A 19220-nucleotide genomic window follows, 5' to 3' on the forward strand; every position below is an offset into this window, starting at 1 on the left:
TCTATGTGACATTTTTTATATTCAAACCATCTTTGATATTCAAATAGCAGATAAGAAAGTTACTTAAGCCTATTAAAGAACCTAGAGAAATTAAATGAGTTTTTATATGTCTTTTTTTTTCCTTGCTAGGCAAAGGAAGACAGACTTTTAAAAAAATGAAAGTCCATGTAAGATGAAGGTGTGATCATTCAAGTTAATATGGGCAAAATACCTAAGGGAGAAATCATTAAACTATCCAAAGGATTTTACATGTAGTCCTGTGGTTTAGGAGCAGAGGAGCACCTGTATTAGTCTGCTGTCCATTCCAGCTGGGAAGGCATGGTTCTCTATAGAAGTACCCCTTAAAATTATCAGGGGTGCTATTAAGTACTTGGGGTTCCCCACTATTCTTACCTCCAGACTGGTCAAATCTACCAGGCATCTTTTTGATATATGAGAGAGATATAATCTATTATAGATATACCAGAGATCTATTTGCATTTGAATGTCCTGTGGTGAGGCATTCCTCAGCAGGCTGTGCATCAGGTCTGTCTGCAGAAAGTCAGGAAGAAAGGAATATGGTTTACAATTCATGAAGGAATGGAGTTTAAAAACTCCCCAGGCAATGTAAACATGAGTTAGGACTGGGAACCACAAGGTAAAAAGCGGAACCAGTCCTTCTGACTTTGAGGTTGAAATGAAGCTGACTGAGGCATTCAGGTGGTTCCAGAGGATGGAAAGTCTCATAAAAGAGGATTTTTTCTTAAAAAAGGGAAATGAAATAAATACCTTATTATGTTCCAACAATATCAACATACAAATCTATCTTGTAGGAAAATGCTAAATAAAAACACCAGAGAGAGACTTCCACCACTATAAATAGTTTCTTATAAATGCCACGTAGGGACAAAATTATCATTTCTATGATCCTAACCAAAAGAGCCTTGCACGTCTTGGAAATACTTTGCCCTCTAAAACAAACAGAAGAACGTTCCTTCAGTCTATGAGTTCTTGTGCTAGATTTTGAACCTTTCGAGCATTTGCTCCCAAAGTGAAATTTAAAAAGCTAACAGCAGGGACACCTGGATAACTAGAAAACTTACCTATTGATAGCACAGGCTGCTTCCCCAAATGGACCGCATACAATTTCTTGCAAGCATAGTAAAAATCCTATACTTGTTTGAAATGAAATGAAGGAAAGCCTATCATGGAATTCTTTTTCTCTGTGTTAATGAAAGACATAAGCACACCATGATAAACAAGAGGGAATGACATAGTGTTCATCCTTCTTTTCTTGTCCAAGGCAGGTAACAATAGGAGGGCTCTGGGTAGAATACAGGCTTGTCGCATATTTCTAAGAAATAAAGTTAATTTACAGGCTAACTGTAAATTATACACTGGGGTTAAGACAAGTATGCATGTACATATTTCTGCTCATCAAGAGGGAGAATTAACAGTGAAAAATAGAGTTTGGATATATATATGTTAAGGACATGCCACTGATTTCAAAACAGGGCAAGAGCACTTATGACTTAGGATAATTTTGTTGGAAAAAGTTAACTCTCTCCAAGGAAATACAGAGCTTAGCAAGTACCTTATAAACAATACAAGGCACATGATAGTGTTTAGTAGAATCTTATTCACCCATTCTGATTTGACCGAATGTTAAATGACACAAACAGGAGTTTATTGGTTAGGTGACTAATTAAAATATCGATGAAAAGCAGAAGTAGTAAGTTCTAGAAACAAGAAATAAATCATATATATCAACAAAGAGGAATGAAGGCATTTTGTGCGATCTTGGGGAATACATTTTCTTAGGTATTTCATAAAATCATTGACTCTACGGCAGGAAGAAAACCTACACACATAAACCCACGGCATCTCTTTTCCTGCCTGCACAGTTGTAAAAGCCAATGATGAAACCTGTCTGCTAAGACTTCCCCAGAAAGTGATTCAACACATTGTCTATTTAAAATAAGAAAAAAAGTTTTCTGACCAAACACCGTATGTTCTCACTCATAAGTAGGTGTTGAACAATGAAAACACATGGACACAGGGAGGGGATCTTCACACACCAGGGCCTGTCACAGGGCGAGGGGCTAGGGGAGAGATAGCAGGGGGTGGGGGTCTAGGGGAGGGATAGCAGGGGGTGGGGGGATGGGGAGGGATAGCATTAGGAGAAATACCTAATGTAGATGATGGATGCAGCAAACCACCAAGACACATTTATAACTATGTAACAAACCCACACGTTCTGCACATGTACCCCAGAACTTAAAGTAAAAAAAAAGTTTTCTGCCATTTAATGTCATGTGATAATTTGATAATTTCCCCAATGACTAACCAAATATGCTTCACTATTAATATATCAATTCTTTCTTAATGCCACAAGTGAAAACGCAAAGGCAGCTAATGGTTTTCTTCTCATAAAAATCACACTTTGGCTTTTTCCTTTCATCTATAATTAGTCATATTTGTGACTATCTTCCAAACTTAGTTGAAAATTTTCTGAATCCTTTTAAAATCAGTGCAAAAACTAGAAAATGTCTTTACAGGTTTAACATGAAGGAAAGAAAATGTTTTTCATTTCTCTTGATTTATTTCTGAATTTAGCTTGCTCTTCATTAGTGCTACATAGCTGCCTTATTATTCATCAGCCTCTATGACCTCCTGATCATTTTCCCTGAGGGTGCATATTTATTGACTATGTTACAATCGTGTGATCTGCTGAATTTTTTCTGATAGTCTACTCTAGATTTGTTCTAAATTAATAAATCCCATTATTTTTGACTTCTACTACTTCTGTTTATTAAATTCATTCTGAATGTAAACTTTATTTTCAAAGGAATTCAAAATTCTTTACCCCAAGCTTGGTACTAACAATGAATTTAATAAGAATGGTATTTAATCAATTTTTAAATATATTAATGGCAAATTTTGTTAAAATGTTAGTGTTCCAAGCTTTCCAGTTCCCACAGATTTAGTTTTTCAGCCTTTCCCCTTCAACCACTTTATTAAAAAAAAAAAGAAATTGTTTTTTTTGTGATGCAGAATTACGTGAACATTAAAAAAAGAAGAAGAAGAATTGGAAAGGTGAGACTAAACTAAAAAAAATAAAAATAAACTGAGGCTGCAGACTTAAGAGGGTATAGCTATTTGAGGATAAATGATAAAGAGAGAGACAGAGATTGCCTGGCTCCTGAGAAGGGTATAGAGAGGGAGATTACCAGGAAGAAGAAGAAAGATATCAGGGGATTTTAAGGACAGTTGCTATGTGTCATGCATAAAATTATTTTCAAAATTCTTGGAGAGGTAAAAATAAAATTTAGAATTATTTTTTAATTATTTCACTTGTGATGCTATCTTAAGATTGAACCACATGGGGCCCCAGGATTTATTTAGGTTACACAAATATCCTCCAATGCTGATGCTTATTCTTTTATATGTAGACTTCAGTTTCCTTTCCATGTCATAAACACACACACAACAGAATCAAACTTGATCATCCCATAAATTTTCAAGAGCTCTCAGCCTGCTGTAAATGAAATTTCACCATTAATTCACAGGTCGATGTCTGGGACAACCTCAAAGACTACTTGAATAATTAATAAATTTATATGAAAACAGTGCAGTGAAAATGTCTTTCAGTGTCAAATACATAAAAGACACACTAAAAGGCAATAGCTGCTACATAGTAATGAAGTTTTAAACCACTGGCAACATTTCTAAACAAAGGTATAAGAAAAAAATAAAAGAACAACCTTGTAGCTTGTATGATATGCCTCTTGCATAAGATTATTAAGAAAGCCATAAGTACTTATGGCTTTATTACTTTTCTATACAGATAGATTGCCCTGAAAAAAGTGGACATAACCTTAACTGGAATCTGAGGACTCTGAATGTCTTTTCCAGTTGAGTTCCAATTGTTAGAGAGCAATATGACATAACACAGAATGCCCAATTCTTAAGGAAATACACAAAATTTTAAAACCTGAAGCTAAATTAAAAAGTTATCACCCTTCTGACTAATGTGTTATATATTTGTAAATTATACCTGTCTCTAAGAAAGATGTACCACAAAGCAAGAGCATGTGTGAAAGAATGAGTGAGAATGGAGGAGTTAGAAACACATTTAGATACATAGCAAACGAAAACTTCAAGACGTTCCCAAGGATCTAAATAACCTATGCACAAATACAGTAAAGTCATATCCTAAGGGAGAGGATTTGAGTTCTAAAGCCAGAGCCTAAGGCAAATGTTGCATATAATCAAACTTACCATTGAAAATCACTTTAATCACCTGTAAGGTGCAAGATATATTGCTTTGTGTATTCAAGACTAATAGTGAACATGTGAGAAAAACAACTGAGTTAGACTACAGAAGCAAGCAACGTCAAGTCCACCTACAGATATTTGGGTATTCAAACCACCTCTTCTTTAAGAAACTAGCAAATCTCCACTTCTGAGTTTTTACAGGTAGGTGATAAAGTGTAAGGTTGTAAACCCTCCAATAGGGCTTATTCCATTGTTTTAACATTAACATTCCATAACTTTAACATATGCATTAATAGACGTATTTGTTATTGTTAAGATTAAATAACTTTTTTTTTTTGAGAAAGAGTCTTGCTGTGTTGCCCAGCCTGGAGTGCAGTGGCACGATCTCTGCTCACTGCAACCTCTGCCTCCCAAGTTCAAGCAATTCTCCCACCTCAGCTTCCCGAGTAGCTGGGATTAGAGGTGCACACAATGCCTGGCTAATTTTTGTGTTTTTAGTATAAATGGGGTTTCACCATGTAGGCCAGGCTAGTCTCAAACTCCCGACCTCAGGTGATCCGCCTGCCTCGGCCTCCCAAAGTGCTTGGATTACAGGCGTGAGTCAACGCGCTCAGCTGATAATCTTATTTAATGGGTAAAAGCATCATCCACAGGGCCTGGTCCACAGCAGATACTCAATAACATGCTACATTTTAATCTAACTCTTGTTTCATCAGACCCACAAACACGTTGCTCTTTAAAATCCTGTAGAGAAGACTATGACAACCTGCACCTTTTCCTTCCAAGCTGGTATTTCCACCTGTTGCTTGCACATTTTAGGCATGGTGGAGATCTGCACCTAGTGCTGGGTTCTAACTGGGCATAAGGTGAATCCACTGCACACAGAAGCACTTCTTTATGTTTGCATCACATTGCAGAAGATTGGACCCCTAATTGGGGCTACTCTTTCCAAAGCCGTAACAGCACATCAGGCCCAAATCACAGGGCTGTCAAATGAGGAGAGCCCCTTTCTTTTCCAATAAAAAACATCCCTATCAACTCTACCAGGATAGCACAAGAACTCATGTCATCCATTCATTGTTATCTTAAAAAATACATCCACAAGCCCCCTTTACTGACCATTACAATAGGATGCCACAAAAATTCAGAAACTGGAATTCTTTTCCATCCCTTCTCCTCTCCTTTTTCCCTTTCTTCTTTTCTTCTTCCTTACCTGAAACTTCTGCCTATAGTAAAACCACAGGAAGAAAGAAAGTCAAATGAATTTTCCTAGTAGACGACATTTCTGTGATACACTCTTTTTTTTTTTTTTTTTTTTTTTTTTTTTTTGGTCCCCATATGAACTCCCTCCAGGATATTCCTTTATGGGAGTAAAATATGCCAAATGAAATAGAGAACTCGAGGCACCATTTTATCCTTGACATATGTAGAGAGAATATTTGACTCCTGGATTTATGGTGTAATGCAACTCAGCCACTTTCTTTTCCTCTTTCCCCTAGTTTGCACTTCCTACGTATTGCTGCACACCATCACAAATTTATGGAGCGCCAACGGCCGTGGCCTCTAGGTAGCTCCCAAATGATGGAATCCAGACATCATTGCCTTCAGTTCCCCTTTGCATTAGTCTATTTTCCATTCCTCTTCCTTATTGAAATCTGCTTCCAATTATTTTTCCTAAGATGGTTTAGCTATCTTTTCTTTCCTTTAAGTTGAATCGCTTTTATTTCTACCTTTCATTTCTATGCCCTCCTGGGCCTCAAATACAATTCCTCTACATTTACAGGGTTTTCATTTAGAAACTCTTGAGAACTTTACTATCAAACTGCATTTTCTAAGATAATTTTTTTTTGCAATTTTGACTAAAAGGAGATTTTTAGACTTTTGGAATGCCAGGGCTCCAGGTCTCAGATCTCAGCTGTAACTTTTATCACTTTGCAAGGTGATGACTAGAGTTATAGCACATTCTTTAAACCCATGCCAAACTCTTCAAAGATGGCCATCCTTCAACCACTGAACAGGGAATTGGAGGTCGAGGCTTTGGAGTCAGACAGACAAGCGTTCAAATCCAGTCTCTGGCACTTAATTTGAATACAACCTAAAGTAGGTCATTTAACTTTCCTGAGCTTTGATTTCCTTGTCTGAAAAAATGAAAATACAGATAGTTACCTCACTATATTGTTATAAAGATGAAATGAAGTAATCTTAGTAAAATACACACAATGTCTGGTGCATGATAAGCATTCAAATGGGTAGCTATTTTTTATTGTTATGAGTTAAAATTTTGCATATAATGAATTTTTCTTCAAGAAAGCTCACCAAGCTGACCTTAAGTTGATGTTACTACCAAATGCCACCCAATTCTGTGTCTACATACTTGAAAGTTACTAAACACTTTTAAATTGAAGTTGGAAATCAGGGACAAACAGATTTGAAACCAAAGGAATAGGTTATCAGTTATAAATGTGGATATAACATTAAGAGCCTCTGTTCTCAGAAAATACATTCCTTTTAAAATATATTTATTATAGTTACCCATGGAGACTGAATATTTTTATCATCAGTTGCAAAACTGTCTCCTGAAAGGGAAAACCATGTAATTAGAACTAGATTTTCACATGTTAACCTTTTATATAAGGGAAGAACAAGAAGTAGATATTTGGTAAGAGATTGGGAAGAAGGGGAAGAGAAGAGAGAGAGGGAGAGACAGAATGAGGATGAGAATGAAAGCAAAGAAATTTGACAAGGAATACTACTTGGCTTTTGGGCCTTCTGTGTACCAACGTAGATGTGTGATCATACCATTTAGGATCGTTGTCAATTCTTTCCATGGAAACAGACTGAACAGTGGTACATCCACCTCTCAACACAAAGAGAATAAAATTGTCATTTCCTTACAGGATTTTTATTTATACAAAAATGAAATATATATATATATATAGTTATGATTTCAAAAATAAAGCTAAATATCTAAGTGCAACAATGGAATTAATTAGGTCTGATCCAACAGAGTAAGTGAGGTTTTTACTCTGGAAGATAAGTAAATTATTTCAGAGCATGAGAATGAAAAATTCATTGATTGATCCTGATCTCTAAAAAGAGCAGTCTGATTTACTTTGGTATCAAACGGACCTGCTTCTAAATGCCATTTCTGCCATTTACCTGTTGGGCAAATTTCTTATCTTTTATGTGCTTGGAGTCTTCATTTTTCAAGTAGGTATGAAAATATCTGTAAGTGGAGGGTATTAGTCCTGCCAGTGCTTTCTCTCTCTCCCTATATTCCATGTCTCTCCAAGGAACAATTCCTAATGCAATTGGCCAAATTTAAGCATATTGACTCTTATTTACTAAATGGCGGGGTCACTATACAATAAAGGTTCCTTCTTCCACTTCTACTTTTTCTTTTCTAAGTTGAAAAACTCTAATCCCTCAGGTCAGGCTGATTATTTGCTTCTCTCTTTCCTGCCTTCTTTCCAACTTAAGGCCATAGCTTTCATGAGCCAAGGTGATATCAGGGATTCTTGTTTTTATCCCAATTGTTTCATTCTTCCCCATCCTCTCACAGTCCCCCCATTCAGAACTCTTAAGCATGCTATTTGTTTGAGGGGGCATTTAGGAAGTCCCATTTAAGAACTCTGCCACCAGCTCTCATGTTATCCCTTCAGAGATGCCTTCCTTGACCATCCAATCTAAATAGATACCTACACTGGAAGGTATCACGCACGGGCACAACTAATAATGAAGCAAGTGGTACTTTGTTCCCATTTCCATCCTAGGGCCTTTGTGCCTGTACCCCTCTCTCTCTCCTTCTCTATCTCTCTCCCTCTCTCTCTCTCTCTCCCTTCCTCTCTCTCATATGTTCTGCATCTTTAAATCACTCAGGTGTCAGCTCTAATGTTACCTCTTCAGAGAGGCCTTCCCTGACCCTCCAATCTAAAGTAGACTTCTTATTCCCACCGACTCACTCCATTACATTAATCTTTTATTTTGTGAATGGCTCTCATTGCATCCCATTACTTTCTTCTTGGTCTGCTTGTTGCCCTTCCCTATCTCCTTCCCAAACACACTTATCAAAACACCATGAACACAAAAAGGTATCATGCTCACCACGTGTTCATCCAGAGCCAGGTGCCTGTCCCAAGTAGGTGCACACCTGCTATGCCCTATGCCCAACCAGGTCCAAGGAATCCCTTTAGAAAGCTCCTCTCCTCAGCTGACCCAGAACACCAGCTGCTATACTGAAGGCTTTCACAGTTTCAGACAAGGTGTCTCTATCTTACAAATTTCTTTTCTCTGAACAGCATTTACATAACCTACTCATTACTTTGAATAGGATCTTATTCAGTATACCTTATTTGTATTTTTCAGTAAACCTGGTATAAGGGGCACAGCTAAGTGAATGCCCTCACATACCTACAAGAGAGTGGCTAGATGCCTTTCTTACCCACAGGGATGGTTTCAAAGAAATATTTTACACTCACTCCAATATACACACATACACAAAGGAAAGCTCACATTTGCATTCCAGATCATCTCCAGGAGGAGGGAGGAGAACTACTCTTTTAAAAGAGCAAACCTAAAATTATAATGCTCTTGAAAACATTGGCAGTTAACATTTACTGTTAAGAAAGCCACAATCCCAGACAAAAGATAACTGAGTGGCATCTTAAATTGAGGATAGTTTTTAAGTCAGAGCTTAGAGAGTCTTGGAAATCTCTTTAATTCCCCCACAGAATAAAATATGGTACAGCTTCTCAGGAGGTCCAACAGAGGTTTTTCTCTAGCATTAGAACAGACATTTCTTTGATCAAGGATCAGATGAAGTCATCTGATGTGTGAATTTACTAGGCATATATTTTTTCATGTATAACAGAATATGTCAACACTAGAATCACACTCAGCACTAAGATGCTCACATTAAGAGGTTTACAGAAAGTGAGAACGACTCCCAGCTCCCATCTCACATTTACTAAAAAGCATATATTCATTGAGGGGAATGTCTGACAGAATGGCCTACATTGTTTAAATCAGTACTTCTTACTCTCACTTTTTAAATTGGCAAAAGTTCAATGCACACAAGATGCAACTCAATTCTATTTAAAATCACTCGTTTATGTCATGAAGTCTTTCTCAAAAAACAAAAGATGCCAGCCCTAAAGAACTGTATCATGTCACATAGACCCAATTAATTCATTCCATCAACAATATAGACAGATTATTATATTCAGGGAAGTTCCCTCAAGAAATCACCCTACAAGTTTAATAAAAAACAAAACAAAACAAAATAAGCCAACAAGCCCCTACTGAGTCTTGCTATGGTATAGTTAAACTTATAACATTTTATACAATTTTTGGAAGTGGCCTTGATATAAATCCTGAAAAAAGAAAAAAAGCAAAGTCCACATTGTTTTTGAGACAGAGTCTCACTCTGTCACCCAGAGTGAGTACAATGGTGCAATCTCAGCTCACTGCAACCTCCACCTCCCGGGTTCAAGAGATTCTCTTGTCTCAGCCTCCCAAGCAGCCAGGATTACAGGTACACACTGGCATGCCCGGCTAATTTTTTGTATTTTTAGTAGAGACAGGGTTTCACTGTGTTCCCCAGACTGGCCTCGAACTCCTGAACTTAGGCAATCCACCCGTCTCAGCCTCCCAAAGTGCTAGGATTACAGGCATGAGCCACTGCACCCAACCTCAAAGTCCACATTTTGATAAGTGTGATGATTAATTTTATATCTCAACTTGACTGGGCCATGGGGCGCCCAGATATTTGGTCAAACTTTATTCTGAGTGTGGCTGTGAGGGTGCTTTGGACACATTTTTATTATTTAGATCAATAGATGTAGTAAAGCAGATTACCCTTCCTAATGTGGGTGGACGTCATCCAATTAGTTGAAGGTCTGCTTAGAACAAAGAAAAGTCGAGCCTCATGCAAGAAAGAGGAAACTCCTCTCACCTGATAGTCTTCAGCTGAAGCACTGGTTGTGTTCTGCCTTTGGACTCTAACTGAAATACTGGTTCTTCCTGGGTCTCAAGCCTGTTAACCACTGGACAAAAACTATACCACTGGGTCTCCTGGGTCCCTAGCTTGCCAATGCCAGATCTGGGGACTTGTCAGCCTCCATAGTCGCAAGAGCCAATTTCTTATAATAAATCTCTTTCTATAGATATAGATACGCATATCCAACTGGTTCTGTTTCTCTGGAGAACCCTGACTAATGCAACTATTAAAACCAAATCCAGAGACTAACAACTTTCTTCATCAGTCTGGCACCTAACTGCATGTCTGTTTATGAAGTATGTAATTTTTTTCCATGAGCTATCATATGTCACTCCATCACTCACTCTAGAACTATTTTAGGCACTTAGAACTTTGTATATTAAAATTTAATGCACTAAGAAAGAATATAGTGAGACTAAACTGAAAAGAGTAGTTAGTAATGCCACATATAAGGCAGTCTTGGAATAAAGAAATATTCCACTGTAATCTCAGTACTTTGAGAGGCCAAAGTGGGAAGGCTGCGTGAGGCCAGGACTTTGAGAAAAGCCTGGGCAGCATAGTGAGACCCTATTTCCTAAAAATTAAAAAAAAATTTTTAAAGAAATATTCCGCTTTTTCAATAAAAATATTAAACAAATTTCCAAAAGGCAGAATGGCCTGCTTATACATATAAACATGTAAGGATATGAAAACTGTAGTTAAATATCTACCTATACTTTTTATTCCATTAATTTAATCGGATATTTAAAAACATGCACTTTATTCAAATTCTGATGTGAGTATCTCAACACATGCTTTATTCAAACTCTAGTATGAACATCTCCACCACCTAAGAGCCTCCTTTCTAGCCCTCCATCTGAGTTTTCCAGAGCACTTCTTCTTCCCTTGGTTCAAGACAGGACACTCCTTGAATCATGATGTATGATGGTGTTTCTGAAAGTTGTCTCTGAAGGCACAAGCACCTGTTTATATAGTATTAGCAGCTTTCTCTTCTAAATAAAAATATTTCTTTGTACATGCATGTATTTTGATGTGCACAATGATGTATGTGTCTCCTGTATTGCTTTTTAAATAGATTTTCAAAATCGCTGTTTGGAACAACATCCAACACTTGGAATTGCAAAGTCATAGCCCCTGGAATCATGACTGTGTTCCATTTCTTTTCTTTTCTTTTTTTAAGAGGGAGTCTCGCTCTGTCACCCAGGTTGGAGTACAATGGTGTGGTCTCACCTCACTGCAACCTCTGCCTCCCAGGTCCAAATGATTCTCCTGCTTCAGCCTCCTGAGTAGCTGGGACCACAGCCACCCACGACCACACCCAGCTAATTTTTTGTATTTTAAAAAATTTAATTGGATGTTTAAATTTTTAAACATCTTAGTTGAGACGGGGTTTCACTGTGTTGGCCAGGCTGGTCTTGAACTCCTGCCCATGATCCACCTGCCTCAACCTCCCAAAGTGCTGGGACCACAGGTGTGAGCCACCGTGCCTGGCCTACTGTGTTCAATTTCTTAGCTCCTCTCTTATGGATCCTAGCACATGACCATCACGAGCACCCAGAACAAACCTTGGGTGAAGTCACTTCACCCCATTGTAACTTCCTAAAGCAGCACTTGAAAGGACCCAAATATAAAGCAAGGTCATCTCTTCTGAGGGATAATAAATTCATGGGAAAGCAAACTTTGTATTTGAGGATATGTGGTATATTTTAGTGGAATTCTGCCTTTGAGAGAAAGTACCAGCTGATTTAATGGCAGCTGTGATCTCTGCTTCATTTCATCTTTTATCTAATGATCCACTAGTTAGTAAACCTGAAATTCCTGAAAGAAAAGAAGTACTTCTTTTCTTTGCAGTGTAATCACCAACAATAACGACTTATTTTTCGCATTAACATTCGACTGCAATGTATTTAAATGTTCCACATACAGAAAAACACCTGGTTTTTCCCAAGATTTGTTAAACATAGCCATTTTGGTGTCCTTAGTAACACTGCAAAGATACCTTTATGCAAAACTTAATTTGAGTCCTGATTACCTTACTGTGAAAAAACATAAACACCAAACAAAACTGAGCATAATATCCAAATATCTAAAAAATAACACCCAGGTTGAAGGAAGTGTAAACACTCAGATTCACCAGGGAGACTAGAATATAAACTTCTTGTGTTGTGATTCCTCCAAATCATCTGGCCACCGGGGTATCATATCCCACAAGCACATGGTAACATGGATAGAGTAAGCTCAAAGTGTCCCAATACCAGGACATTTTACGGCCACCTCAGAGCAATTATATTTTTCACTTCCTCTCTTTCCCTAAATTTTCTCATACAAAGCTTCTTATATTTTCTTTGGCAGTTAGTAATACTTACATGCATCTTCACTGTCTCATTCAGTGCTTCTAGGTTTGGTAGGTGTATCACTTGGGATTGCTTTCAGCTGCATTAATACAATCTAGCGAACCAACAGACCAAAAGTGATTTAAACACAGAAAGCCTCCTTTTCCCGGTCTGCCGTGTGTGTGTTTTGTTTTTCATGCAACAAGATATCTGAAGGTATAATGTGACACTGAGCTGGTGTCCCATGGTGTCATGAATGCCCCAGGCTCCTTCTATTGTTTTGCTCTGCCATCCTTCCATGAGGCTTTCACTTTCATTGTCATAGATGGCTGCTGGATCTCCTAGTTTGACACATTCTCTCAAGGCAAGAAGGGGGGAAAGGCAAAGGGGAAAGAGGATGCCAACCAAGTCAGTCCCTTTCTAAAAGCTTTCCAGAAAGTTCTATCCAGTGACTTCCACATGCATCTGCCCGGCCAGAAATGGGTTATACAGTCTTTTCTAACTATAAAAGAATGTGGGAAGCTGGGTATGAGCGGAGCGTTGCTGCTCCAAACAAAATCAGATTTCTGTTAGGAAAGAAGGGATGGAAAGTGGATCTTAGAAAGGGAACAACCAATGCCTGCCATACACAAGTATCTGTGGTGAGCAGACGTGGCTAAGTGTCTCTTCCTATCTAGGAAGGTTCACAGAATTACTCAAATCGCTTTTGTGCCAGGGAACTAGGGAGTCAGTCATCTCATTCGCTTGTATTTCCTCATCTCTGAAATTTCCAACTACGGTATTCCTTTTAGACCACCACTTAGAAGTGTTATGGTTTTCTATTCTTAATCCAAATGTGACAAAACGTATTCTCCTTCTTCTTTGATAACAAAACCCAAATTTTGATGGGCAGCAGTGTGCTTAGCCTTACATAATGAATAATGATTGGTCTAAGCCAATCGTGGCAATACTATTTTCTTTTGCCATTGACTGGTATTCAGTAGTAGGCATGTGACCTAGATCTAACCAATGAGTGGAAATACACTGGGTGGGGGTGGGGGCGGGTGCAGAGGCTGCGGCTCATGAAAGATTTTCACCTTTGGTAAAAAGTCATAGTTGCAAGAGGAGAAAGCCTTTTCGTCACATACCTCTTCTTTCCTGTTTGAGATGCTGTCATGTTAAAGCTCTGTGCTTAGAGCTGTAGAAGCTGTCTTATGACCATGAGGCAATAGCCAAAAGCAGAAAGAGACTGAGTATAAAAGACACTGGGTCCTTTATGAAATCACTGAGTTGCCAAACTAACCCTGAGATCCTCTACCTCCTGTTTCCTCATAGTAATAAATATCCCTATAATTTCAGCACTATCACTTTAATTTTCTGTTACAGGAGCTGAAAGCATTCAGAACTCACATACTATGTTAATATCATCCTCCATGTGTTATGGGCCAAGAGTACATTCGAGAGTAACTACAAAACTACATTCATTGTAGTATCCCTGCGGCACTCCCTTAGAGTTCTAGTGTTCTGTAGTGTACTTTCCACAGCCTATAAGGATATATGATTCCCTCTCTCCAGCCCTGAGGAACTCTTAAGACTGACAAGATGAATGAGTTAGAATCAGGGTGAATCCAATCCAAAAGAAGTAACAACAAGCAAGAAAAGCAAAGAACCTTGTAAACATCCAAGTTATAGAGTGTGAGAGTGTAAGCTTAAGGAGGTTTTATTTGGGAGAGAATATGCATCACCTCTGTCTGAATGAGAGAAATTAAATTGTAATTATGATGGCTTTTCAGTTAAAATATTTGATGTGGAGGACAAGGAGACCATTCCTGACACATTATTTAGCAAAGAGTATGGAGGAGAGACAGAAGGCTGCGATGGAAAACGTTCAGAGGCCATGAACCAAAATGGCGATGCATTCGAGGCAGATAAATCTGCTTCTCGGTAGACAGAGGTGGGGCGACCACTGACATATGTCTTCAAAATCGCAAAAGACACAGATTTGGGCGAAAGGGGGTTGATTCACCAAATCTCAGAATAGCGGAATGGCAATAACCCTAATGCAAGGCTTCCAGTTTTCCTCAGTTTAACTCCTTTTCCATACTGCAGCCAAAGAGATTTTTTTTTAAATGAAAATCACTCAGACTGTGTCCTCTTGCTCTTCCTCTCACCAAAGGAAGAAAAAAACAATCATCAATGGCAAATGGCAGTTGTAGCGAAGCAACACCATGATCCACTTTGTGATTCGGAGAGAACATTGTGTCTCTTCCCGTGGTTTCCAGTGCTCTACACACTTGGGGAAACTCCTTTAAGTAGTGAACTATAGAAATGACACCCAGAAGTGTAGTCCTCAAAGTGATCTTTTAAAGATCCAAATATTTCCTGCTCCCCCTCTGCCCGGAGATCTTCAGTAGCTCATTACTGCTTCCATGATAAGATCCTAAAACCTTGTCACAATCAAAAAGTCCTTCATAGTCTGCCCCTGCCTGCCTGTCTCTATCTCCCATCACACTCTGCCTTCTCTATGCACCCACCTGCCATCTTCTTTCAGTGTGTGGACCCTATTGTACTCTCTCAGGACTCAAAACCTTGTAACATCCTGAACCTCCTCTTCACTGGTCTAATGCCTACTCATACTTGGCTTCTGAGACTATACTTCACTCCACATGGCGATCATCCTCAACCATGCTCCACTCCAAAACCAGGTTACCTTCCCAATGTGACACTTCCCATGGCACTCGTCTCCGTTTTTTAATAATACTCATCACACTCATGATTGATTGACTCTTTTCTCCTCTACACTGTAAGATCCATAAAGGCAAGGACCATGTCTGTCTCTTTCTGATGTATAAGCCTCAACATACATATAATAAATAGCCAGGTGTAATTTACCGTTGTGTGGATGCCGTCTTGGGAGCGGGGCTTCTAATAGTAAAGGGCATGTATGAAAAACAGACTTATGGTAAAATAATAAGAATAGAAAAAATTTACTCAGAATTGTTTAGTGGCTGGGATATACCTTTTACTATTTTACTTAGATATCAGAGAAAAGGCAGTGTCCTCCATAGCATGTGCCACAGTTTTGTACCACTGAGTTTGGAGCACAAGCTAAAGTGTCAGACAGCCTTTGAGAGCTCAGCGTCACTACTTATCAGCTGGGTGAGGTGATGTGATCCCTCTAATTCCTATAAGCCTTAGTTTCTTCATCTTTAAAATGGAGATAATGACAAAACTTTTCAATACGGGCTTGTGAGGATTAAATGAGCTAATACATGGAAAGCTTTCATCCCTGTGCTTGCCACAGAGTTAGTGCGCCATAAGTGTTATCAAGAGTTCTTCATTGTTCTGACCATCAACAGCTGAAACAGAATATGAATACAATTGGTGCTGGGCCTGGTGGCTTATGCCTGTAATTCCAACTTTGGGAGGCCAAAGTGGGAGGATCACTTCAGGCCAGGAGTTCAAGACCAGCCTGGGCCACAAAGCAAAACTCCATCTCTACAAAAAAAATGAAAAAATTAGGTGGGTATGGTGCTGTGTGCCTGTATTCCTAGTTACTCAGAAAGCTGAGGCAGGAGGATCAACTGAACCCAGGAGTTCAAGGCTGCAGTGAGCCATAATCATGCCTCTACACCACAGCCTGGGCAAAAGAGCAAGATTCCACCTCTTAAAAAACAAAAATAAATCAACTGGATCACTGGCCTGTAACAGCTTAACAATTGTTAGGTAGTATTACTATGGGTGTTACTGTTTTTGTTATTTGCGGCAAAAAGTACTAGTGCTCACCTGAGCACACAACTTCCTTACAATCAGGTAGGTCCGTGTTTGTCTTGGTCACTACTCCAGCCCAGTGCCTAGCACAGTGCTTGACACATGGTGTGTATGCAGCGAACACTTAATGAGTACTTCAAGATCTAGCCAATGTGATAATGCAGATTCTCCTGAAAGCAGATGAATAGAGAAAAGCAGTATTCCACAGAGAAGGAGACAGAAAAAAATGCACAGCCTTGACTTTACTTAAAAGGAAAATGCACTTTAGGCAGTAAAATTAGAAGTTCCCATTTCCATGGCACAAAATAGAGAACTCATAGAGAACTGTGTGCTATAATATGGTCAAAGCAGGGCCGATAATGAAGGCAGCAGCATTCAGAACCATCACATATATGGTCAGCTTTCACACCCTGAAAAGTTGATTACGACATTCCGGGAAACTGCAGCACTTTCATTCTAAAGGAAGATTCTGAACTCTGTTCACATATTTCACCCATTCATATTGCTTTGTCTATCAGTGTGGCCTTTTACAAAGTGAGAGCTTCTTTCTTCTACCTTGCTCCATGACAATCAAACCCAAAATGCCTTCCACCCTTAGAAGGAAGTTTTGGTAAGTGTCTTATTATAACTATCACATATGACACAAGGCTCACCACTAATCTAAGACAGATGAGAATGAATTTCCTAAATAGGAAAGAAATAGCCATTCACTTTGAGGAGGTCCCAGTTTCTTGAAACTCTGTGGCATTGAGACCATTTAGAGTTTGCTGTCAAGATTCCTTGCAGTGTTCATTACCTCGGCTAGCAATCCCTGTGGACTACAGAAAGCTTATTTGAAATATATACAATCACAGGCTGCAATGCCTAAGTGCAACAGGATGATTTAAAAGCACCATGATAGCGTTCCCCCAGGAAATTCATCTCTCCCTGTCTATACATCTGTGATCCAGACAAAAACTTGGAATGCAATCTGTATATTGCTATTCCCTAAAAAGGATTTCAGAAGCTCTTTAGGAGGAATTGTTTTCGCAGTTTTGGAAGTCTAGAACATTCAGCATTTGTGGTATTTATGGGTTTGGTTTCTTTTTCATAAAAATAAAGTCCCATGAAGAGCAGTATTCAATTCCTGTCCCAATGAGAGTATAGAGTAGTGGTTAAGCACATGTTCTTTGGAATGAACCAGACCTGTGTTCATCTCTGGGCTCCCCATAGACCTCTTCATAAACTTAGACAAGGTATTCAACCTTTTTGAGTCACAGCGATATCAGGTAAATTACTATGCATGCACAGAAGAGCTTAATAAATGTTAGACGTTACTGGTATTAATGTTGTTTTGCTGCTGTGGTTGTTATTTTTTCTAGCAGAGATGATTAGTGTTCACCCATGTACACAGGTAGACCTCATTTTCAAGTTGCAACGGAGTTAGATGGGTCAAATGACTGAGTTCCAACCAATAGAATGTGGCAGAAGTGATTCACACCCTTTCCTGGATGGGCCTACAGAAACATTCCAGACTCTACCCCTCACTCTTAACTTTTCCCTTCTCAGCCACCCTGAAGGCTACTTGTCAAAGAATTTAGAGCTACAAGATGGAAAGAACTGAGATCCTACCTAAGAACCTCCTAGGAGAGCCATTCTTTAGAAACATTTGTAGTGGATTCTGAATGAGCTTGATTTTTCTTTTTTTTTTTTTTGGCTGGGTGTGGTGGCTCATGCCTGTAATCCCAGCACTTTGGGAGGCTGAGGTGGGTGGATCACTTGAGGTCAGGAGTTTGAGACAGCCTGGCCAACATGGTGAAACCTCGTCTCTACTAAAAAAAACAAAAATTAGCCAGGCGTGGTGGCATGTGTCTGTCATCCCAGCTACTGGTGAGGCTGAGGCAGGAGAATTGCTTGAACCCGGGAGGCAGAGATTGCGGTGAGCTGAGATAGCGCCATTGTACTCCAGCCTCAATGAAGAAGCGAGACTCCATATCAAAAAAAGAGAGGTTTTTTGTTTTTTTTTTTCAGTGAAGCTACTAAGATTTGATGAAGCTCATTACAGCAGTTAGCCTACTTCAGGGTTGCTCAGCCTGGTCACTACTGATATTTCGGACTACAGAATTCTTTGTTATGGAGAGCTGTCCTATGCATTGTAGGGTGTTGAGCAGCATCCCTGTCCTCCATCCACTAGATGCCAGTAGTAACCTCTCCAGTAGGCATGACAACCAAAAATGTCTCCAGACATTGTCGAATGTCACCTGCTGAATTGCCTCTGATTGAGAACCACCAGCCTACATTGACCAAAGCGTCACCGTCATCGCTATCATCACCATCATCAGTACTGATAGCCTAGTCTCTCATGTTTTCCTTGAAATCACTGCAAAAGAACCCAAAGTTCCACAAGAGGTTTAGCCCAGTATTTTTAGGAGAAAAAAATCAAATGACAGTAAAATTTAAGCAAAGGTAAGAGTTTAAGCAATAAACCCAAAGTTATAGGAGACCAAAAAACAAACTAAGAACCAAAATAAATATAATCGTTTTTTAAAAAGCTGATTTGATCACTTTGGTAACCTAGAATAAAATGATTAAAACAAACCTAAATATCTGGGTCTAGGAATTTCAATGTGTCTAACAAATGCTTGTAGAGTATCTACCACGAGATAAACATTGGGTTGCACATAACTTGTTAAATAAAACAGATGTAATCCCCATGCTCATAGAGATGAAAGGTAAATAAAAATATGGAGGTTTTTTGGTTTTGTTCTGTTTTCAGACAGGGTCTTATTCTGTTGCCCAGGCTGGAATGCAGCAGTGAGATCACAGCTCACTGCAGCCTTGAACACCTGGGCTCAAGTGATCCTCCGTACAGCTAGGACTAGAGGTTTGTACCATCACACCCA

General features: G+C 39.0%; 1 protein-coding gene and 1 non-coding gene across 3 annotated transcripts in view; both read right to left on the minus strand.

Annotated features, from left to right (window-relative positions):
* FHIT (fragile histidine triad diadenosine triphosphatase) overlaps nucleotides 1–19220 on the minus strand; it is a 1493687-nt gene that overhangs the window by 1113091 nt on the left and 361376 nt on the right. The gene's annotated exons all lie outside the window — the stretch shown is intronic.
* Nucleotides 14703–14918, minus strand: LOC135270879 (small nucleolar RNA U3). The gene has a single exon (XR_010339037.1). It is a non-coding gene; the product is annotated as a small nucleolar RNA U3 (small nucleolar RNA).

The sequence above is a fragment of the Aotus nancymaae genome, unplaced genomic scaffold (genome assembly GCF_030222135.1).
Source record: "Aotus nancymaae isolate 86718 unplaced genomic scaffold, 86718_ANA_hifiasm-v0.15.2.pri h1tg000067l, whole genome shotgun sequence".
Lineage (NCBI taxonomy): Eukaryota > Metazoa > Chordata > Mammalia > Primates > Aotidae > Aotus > Aotus nancymaae.